Here is an 8,687-nt window from a genome sequence, read left to right as displayed (position 1 = left end):
CTCACGAGACCGGCTGGCCTCCGCTTTCTGCACTTGTCTCAGCACTGCTGTCTTCCAGGCCTCTCCTAGAGTTGACGGATGAGGCTACATGAACTTGAAAAGCTCTCCATCATAGGAAATGGTCTTGCAGACTACACACAAGCCACGGTATCAATATCTACAATATATACAGAACTGTAAGGACATGGGTGATGGCTCAGTCTATAAGGTGCTTTCCATGCAAGCACAAAGACCTGAGTTCAGACCCTGTGCAAAAGCAAGAGCAAGTTGCTGCAGCACCCTGTTGTCCTAGCATGGGGTGGGGGGTGGGGTGGGGATGGGGGAAGCCAGGAGGATCCCATGTCTTGCTGGCTGGCCACTCTGACCAAACTGATGGGCTCCGGGTCCAGTGAGAACTCTGTCTCAAAAGCCAATGTGGAGAGCAATTGAAGAAGGCATCCGGTGACAACCTCTATCCTCCATGCTCATGTGAATACATGCATTCTCACATATGGTACATTTGCATATTCACACACTCACAAAAATATAGACAGAGAGAGACAGACAGCTGCAAAAGATTTACATACAAAACCCTAACAATCAATCAATGACTTAATGAATGGAATAGAAAGTTCTCCAAAGAAGATATACAGATGGACAATAAATACTTTTTAAAAATATAATTGTTGGGCTGAAGAGATGGCTCAATGGTTTAGAGCACTGGCTACTCTTTCAGAGGTCCTGAGTTCAAATCTCAGCATCCACATGATGGCTTACAACCATGTGTAATGTAATCTGATTCTTTCTTTTGGTGTACATGAAGACAGAGCACTCATATATAGAGAATAAATAATACTCTTTCTGAATATCATCAAGAAAACAAGTGACAATAGCTGTGATTATGTAGAGGAAAAGGGCCTCTTCCTTACCACTGGTGGCAATGTAAATTTCACTGAGGAAGTCAACGTGAAGCCCCCTGTCTCCCCCCAAAAAAACCCCTGCCTCCCCCCAAAAAAACTCTCAAAGTAGAAGTACTACTGACCAGCTGTACCACTCCTGGGTACTTACCCAAAGGACTCTTAAGTCAACGTATCTCAAAGACGCTTGCATACCCATGATCACTGCTATACTAGTCACAATAGCTAGGAAATGCAACCAACTTCCACAACCATCAGCAAATGAAGGCATAAAGAAAGTGTGGACATATACACAATAGAATTATTTTCAACGGCAAGGAAAAATGAAATCACGATGTTGGCAGGAGAGTGGATAAAACTGGAAATCATTATGTGATGTGGAATATGCCAGGCACGGAAAGACAAAGACAAATGCCACGTGTTTTCTCTCATACGCAGAATCTAGATTGTGTGTGTGTGTGTGTGTGTGTGTGTGTGTGTGTGTGTGTATGTGTGTGTGTGTAAGAGAGAGAGAGAGAAAGGAGAGAAAGTGTATGTGTGTGTGAGAGCAAGAGTGTGTGTATGTGTGTGTGTGACTGAGAGAGTGTGTGAGTGTGTGTGACAGAGTGTGTGTGTGTGTGTGTGTTAGAGAGAGAGAGAGAGAGCGTGCACATATGGTGATAGAAGTATAAAGAGGCTATGCATGCCAAGGAAGAGATCTCAAGGAGGCGTGAGAAGGAAATGGAATACACACGGCACGGAAGCAGACAGCTTGTGGGGAGAAAGGAGCCGGAGGGAGTAAGTGACTGGGGGATAGAGTTGTATATGAAAAATATATGATTGTATTTGTGTGCTAAAATGTCATGAGCAAACACATTATTTTGTATGCTTACTTTTTTAAAAAAAATAGCAGAGAGAAAGATGAGTCTGCTGTGACAGGTCCATAATCCTACCACTGAGGAGGCTTGAAAGCTTAATGCCTGGCAGGGCTACAGGGTGAGTTCAAAGCCAGCCTGAGCAACTAACCTTCTCATAGAGAGGGGAGGGAGGGGGGAGGAAAAAAGGAAGGAAGGAAGAAAGGAAGGGAGAGAGAGAGAGAGAGAGGAGGGCTAGGGGGGTAGCTCAGTGGTAGAGCTCGTTTCTACTATGTACAAGGCCCTGGGTTCAATCCCCAGTACAGAAAAAATAAAAACAAATTAGTAATAATGATTTGGAAAGTAAAATGAAAACCATAGACAAGCTTTAAACACATTGTTCTCGTAGCCAGGCATAACCCTCAAATATTCGTACTTCCAAACAAAGGAACAAAGGATGACACATCAACTCACTGTCCCCGTGAGCAGTGGCTGCTGCTATTCACTCTTCATGTTTCTGAAGTCCTTCCTCCTACTCCAGAGCCATTTGCCTCACACAGCCACATAAAGGGGGCACAGAAAGCTCACAAAGAGGCCACTGTGTAATTTAATAGCTATGACTTAAACATGTTGACCCTTCAAACAAAAGAACTGCAGTGTGTTACAGAGATCTTGGAGTCCCAAGCAAAGAGTTCAGCTCCAGTCTTCAAAAGGGGGGCTGGAACGGCAGACACACACACACACACTCACACACACACACACACACACACACACACACACGCACGCACACAGTTTCTTTGCAATAACAGTTTTTGCTGCAAGTCGGACATACAAATATCCAGATCAACCCTACAGAAAGGATCCTGTTGGACTTTTCAGCTAATTACTGCAAACATGTCCTCTTGTCCATATTTGACTGGCTTCCTCTTGGGACCGTGCCGTTCTCGTCCCTCCCGGCAACTCCCTGAAGCCACAGCTCACTAGCTGGGTGCTCATCACTAGGGCTCTCGTAGAGTTCCTTGAACCTTTGCCCTGGTGAGTCACCATCTCATCTTCTCACTCACCAGCAACGTCCTGCCCTGTGAGTCAAGCCAGTTTTTCTGTCCCTCAGATCTGCCACTTCCTACATCCCATGATCTAGCTGGCCCCTTGGCTCTCCCACGAGCACATCCCTACTCCAGTCCACCACAGCTCTGGTGTGACCACAGCCACAAGCCTCTCTCTCATGGGTCTCCCCCATCCCACTCGTTCACTGTAAAAAACCAGTGCCCTCTAAATAGCCAAATAAGTGCCCAGAAACTCAAAACCCGTCACATTACACAGTTCAGGAAATACCCTCCCCCCTTTATAGAGATTCTGGAATACACACAATACCTAAGATGATTCAACACTGGTACCCCTCTCCCAGTTCATGTATCCCCACGCCTCCACTCTGAAGGCATGCATACGCGCCCTTAATCCTACACGTGCAGCATACATACAGCCACAACAAACACCTTTCACCTCCAAGCTCAGTGGGACCTTTCGCTCCTCTCAGCATCTGCATATGCCTTTGCCTTAGGTGCTAAAAGCCAGTCCCAACTTCCTGCTCTACTTCCATTTCCACGGCCTTGCTTCTCTCCTCAGTCCTAAACCTGAAGGTCAGTCTCAGCTTCCTTCTCTCACCATTGCCTCACTCCCCCAGAAGCCCCTTGTGTGGAAGAGAGTGTAGAAGGAAACAAGGAGGCCAACTAGAAAGTTTTCAGGGCTCAGAGGGAGAATTTTGGCCTTACGCGAGGAGCGCTTAGTCAGAGGAGAGTGGTTTTGTAGTAGAACCAAACAGGCACTGCTGGTATATTGGAGATGAAAGAGAAAGTAATGCACACAATGACTCCAAGGGTTTGAGTCAGCCAAGGAACAAGCAAGTGGTCGTGCAATTTGCTAAGCTGGAAATGACTCAAAGACAGGCAGGGTTGACATCCGGAAATCGTTCAAAGACTCTGTCTAGGTTATCTCAGTGATGCGATCATTATGCATCTAAGTGAAAAGGCTGAAAAGGCAACCGGATACGTCAGACCGCTACTATGCATCAACTTATTCCTAAAGCATGCTCCTAAGCCACAAGGCAAACTTGTTAATGCTCATGGACTCCGAGGCCCATGGACCGGGCTATGTCCTGCACACCCAAAGCTTCATTTGAGAAAGGTAACATGGTAGAGTGGCCGCAGTTAGAAGTACCTGGAGGCTGTTACTCAAATGTGAAGCCGGGCCCCGCTGGTATTGTCAGAGGGTGTGGTGCATATGTGCGGCTTTCCACATGGCTTTCTCACCGCGTGATGACCTCAGAGCAACCCTGCCTGCTCATGATGACACAAAAGTTCCAAGAACAACTATTCTGGAGCTGAAAAAAAGTACAGATAGTCTTCTGCGCCATCACCTCCACAGAACTACACCCTACTGATCACAGCAGTGGTGAGATGCCCAGGATAGGCAGAAGGGATTAGCAGTATTGCCTCTAAAAAATCAAAAACATCAAGCCAGGTACTTGTGAGGTACAGGCAAGATCAGGAGTTGATGGCAAGCCTTGGCTACATGAGACCTTGGTTGAAAAAAGGGATCTAGACTATTCCTGCATGTCATTAAGAAAATGTGGGAAAGCTTCTGGGTTTAAGAGTCTCTGGTACCCCATATTTGACCCGGTAGCACTCAGAGGAAGGATAGCAGGCTACCAAGAAGAGACTTGATACCCTATGAGCATATACAGGGGGAGGAGGTCCCCCTCAGTCACAGTCATAGGGGAAGGGAGTAAGGGGAAAATGGGAGGGAGGGAGGAATGGGAGGATACAAGGGAGGGGATAAACATTGAGATGTAATATCAATAAATTTTATTTATTTATTTATATTTATATTTATAAATAAATAAATATTATAAATAAATAAAAAGGAAAAACAAAGAGTCGGGCCTCCTGCTCAGCCTGGAGGTGCAGCCTACAGTCACAGCCACTTAAGAGACTGAAGCCAGGGGATCACAAATTCAAAGGCTGCCTGGGCTACAGAGTGAGTTCAAGGCCAATCCAGTCCACTTAGTGAGATATTATTTCAAAAATAAAAACTAGAAAGAGGACTGGGGATAAAGTTCAGTGGAGTGTTTGCTTAGCAAGCAAAACCCAGAGTTCCATCCTGAGGGCTACAAGAAATAAAAAAAAATAAAAAAATAAAAAAATAAAAAAATAAAGGAAGGATAGTTGGAAGAAGAGAGGCAGGGAGGGGTGGCAAGCAGCTTCCTGTGAGAAAGGTCAAGTGGAAGATGAAATGCAAGTTAACTAGGAATGGCCTCAGGCTAACAGTACATATGGACACTGAAAGAAAAGAAAAAAAAGCAAACCCTTTTGTTTATGCTGCATAACTTGGTGGTGGGTAAGATGGACCAAATGCAGAAGATGAAATGGGGTCATGCTCCTGTAGACAGTCTCTTCTTGCCTTTTGGTGGTTATAGCTGGGGCAAGTCTCAAAACACCACCAACAGATTTTGATAAGCACATAACGATGGTTTTACTTTCAAGTAGTTAAAAATTCAAAACCGTTTGGGAAGCTGAATCATTGGAAATAGAAACAGCAGTCCACCTGCCTGCGGACATCTCGTACTAGAGCAGATAGCTGGACCATAGCAACATAGCCCACACTTCTTGGTCTCAGAACCCTGGGATCAGGCCCAGCAATGACGTGTGGTTATTTCTCTCTGTCCTGCCACCACAGTCCTTCTTCATTGGCCATCAAACATTAGCTCTTTATGGTGGCCCTGACACCAGCTGCTGGGGCATAGAAAGGCATCTTGTAACTGGCATCAGGCAATGGCCACTCCACCCAGGCTCTTCCCTGTACAAACACAGACTTTGTCCCTTGTCATGAAGGCAGGTGCTTTATATGGCTTTAGACTGGCTGACCCCTGGAACATGCTTATAATTCACCCCCTACATGGGCCCCTCCAGAGTATGAGTGACAAGGCAGGCTGCTTTTCTGCGTCTCACCTCTGCATGTTTTCACAGGTGGCTCTGCCAGCCTCTCGGCCACTACATTTCTCCAAGGAGAAACAGGATATCTGGCTTGGTAGAGACCTAATTCACAAACCACATATCTGTGGAACTAGGGAGATGGTTCAAGAATGTACTCTATAACCATGAGGACCTGGGTTCAAATCCCCAGCACTCACATTAAAAAAAAAAAAAAAAAAAAAACCCTAGGCATGACTCTGCATGCCTGTAGGAGGAGGAATAGAGACAGGCAGATCCCGGAACCTCATTTTCCAGACAGCCAATCTGAAACACAGTTTCCAGTTCAAGGACAAAGTCTGTCTCAAGGGAATAAAATGGAGGGCAATAGAGGAAGACACAGGACATTGTCCCCTGGCCGCCTCACAAGAGATTGCCATTTGTGCACACATGAGCATGTGTACATGTACACCCACATGCACACAGTACACATGTAAATATAAGCTACCATCAAATGCATACATATACATACGCCATACTTTGATATGCACATCCACGCCATGCTGGCACATGTGCATGTGAGTATGTGCAATGAGCGCACCCGCACACGCGCAAGCGCGCGCGCGCACACACACACACACACACACACACACACACACACACACACACACACACGAATCACGTCTTAGCTTCATTCAAGAACTACTTGAAGAACAGAAGGCTCAGTCAGGTTCAAGCAGCTCATGTGAAGAAAGCAGAGTAAGATCCCAGACTCCCCCCAGCCCTAGACAAGCCCTCGCTGGAGGAGTCTCTTCTGGGTATCACTCTACACACTCGCTACTCCTAGGAAGTCACTTCAAGAAGCTGGACTCTGGATGAATCACAGGGATCTCCTATATAGTCTCATATATGAGTCTCCTCTTGATCTCTCCCTTCATATGTTTGTGTCAGTCTCTGTCTCTCTCTTTCTTTCTCTCTCTGTCTCTGTCTGTCTATCTGTCTGTCTGTGTGTGTGTGTGTGTGTCTGTGTCTCTCTTTCTCATCTTGCTCTCTGCCCTCTCCTTCCCTCTCTATTTTGTTTTAAGATAAAGTCTTACTCTATAACCAATGCTGTCTTGGAACTCTCTATGTAGCCCGGGCTGCCCTAGAACCTGTGGCAGTTCTTCTGTCTCTATGCCTCAAGTGCTAGGGTTGTCGCTGTGTACACCACACTCAGCTGACATCTCTAGCACCAGGGGGCACATCTACTGGCTGTTTTTCTAGGTTTTGAGGCTTGCGCTGAAATTCCAAGGTGGCAAAGCACCAGCACGCCCTTATTCTACATACAATAACATTTCCCTTGATTTATCATCGCTACATAGTCTAATCAGGGCTGCCAAAAGAACTTACCACAAGAACAACATGTTCTAAACCTAACTGTGTACTGTGCAAATCAGAGCCCAGTGAGCACTTGAAATGTAGCCAACGATAATGAAAAAGTAACGCCGTTACCAATTTTCCTTAATATAAAATAGCCATGTGGTTACTCTCACGTCACTTTTATTATTGAATATATACATGTTTTATGCTTCTGTTAATTTTTTATCTATCTCAGTTACAATGTAAGATGGGCAAAGGCAGAGCCTTTATCTCTCTGTAGCAGTAGTATTCAACCTTCCTAATGCTGCCACACTTTAATACTGTTGTTCATGTTGTGGTGACCCCCCCCCAACAGTAAAATTATTTTGTTGCTACTCTGTAACTGTAATTTTGTTACTGTTATGAATTACAATGTAAATATCTGCTATGCGAAATACCCTAAATGGGACAAGACAAGAGGACTGAAAAGATGATTGGGTCCGATAAAGCAGCCACCCAGAGAGGCGGTGGCCATGAGACTCTAAGCCAGGCACAGTAATAACCCTCACACACGCCACGGGAATATCACCTGCCCTGCCACCAGCACAGACAAAGAACGGCGAGGAAATCACATCCAAGAGAAATTAGTTTTCTTTTAGCTGGTTCCAGAACCAGATGTTTCTTAAGGCCAGATCCATGCACTTTGATTCCTCCCAGTCCCTTTAATGGGGGCTTAGATTTATGCCTGAGCCACTGTCTAAAGCTGTGTCATTCCTTTAATTCTTAAGCGCATACTTCGTACTGACTCTATTTCAGGCATGCCACAGCTGTCTGCCCTCACAGACTCTGGTGAGCACGATTTACTACGAACTTCGACTATCCAAGGTCTCCCACTTTATCCCAGCAGCTACGTGCGCCACTCCTCCATTCCCATAAAATTTTAAAACACCATGCATGGTTCCATGTTGAGCCCCACTCCACTCCCACATCCTACTCTTCTGCGTAGCTGAAACAGAGCAGTCTGAACAGACTGAGCCCTGCACTCCAGGAAAGCTGTGAAGATGTGTTGGCAGATAAGGCTTTCCACAGCTCCCTAAGACACACTTCAAATACTGGGAGCTTGTAAACACCACATAAAAAGTTGAAACACGGCCAAAGCGTGTTTTACAAGAATGACCTTCCTCAGAAAAGCTTTCTGTAAAAAGGCACTAATGGGCAGCCCTCTACCCAACACTTAAAGCTACCGTTTAAATTGAGGCACATGAGACCTGTTGCGTGATTATTCCTTAAAGCAGGATTCTAGCAGTGTTTCCTGGCACACGGTGGCTATCACATCTGAAACCTGCCATCAAGATAGCAATCTGACAGCGGGGCGTGGTGGCTCATGCCTTTAATCCCAGCACTCGGGAGGCAGAGGCAGGCGGATCGCTGTGAGTTCGAGGCCAGCCTGGTCTACAGAGTGAGTCCAGGACAGCCAGAGCTACACAGAGAAACCCTGTCTCGAAAAAACAAAAACCAAAAGAAAACAAAGATAGCAATTAGAAAAGTACCTGGGTCCCCTGATCAGAAAGGAAATTATTCAGGAAACAGCTTTCTAAGAATGATTAAAAGTAAACTTAAGGTTGAGAACAATAAATACAGAAAAGATGGCT

The sequence above is a fragment of the Acomys russatus genome, chromosome 8 (genome assembly GCF_903995435.1).
Source record: "Acomys russatus chromosome 8, mAcoRus1.1, whole genome shotgun sequence".
NCBI lineage: Eukaryota > Metazoa > Chordata > Mammalia > Rodentia > Muridae > Acomys > Acomys russatus.
The sequence above is the reverse complement of the archived record's forward strand: the minus strand, read 5'-3'. Positions refer to the sequence as shown.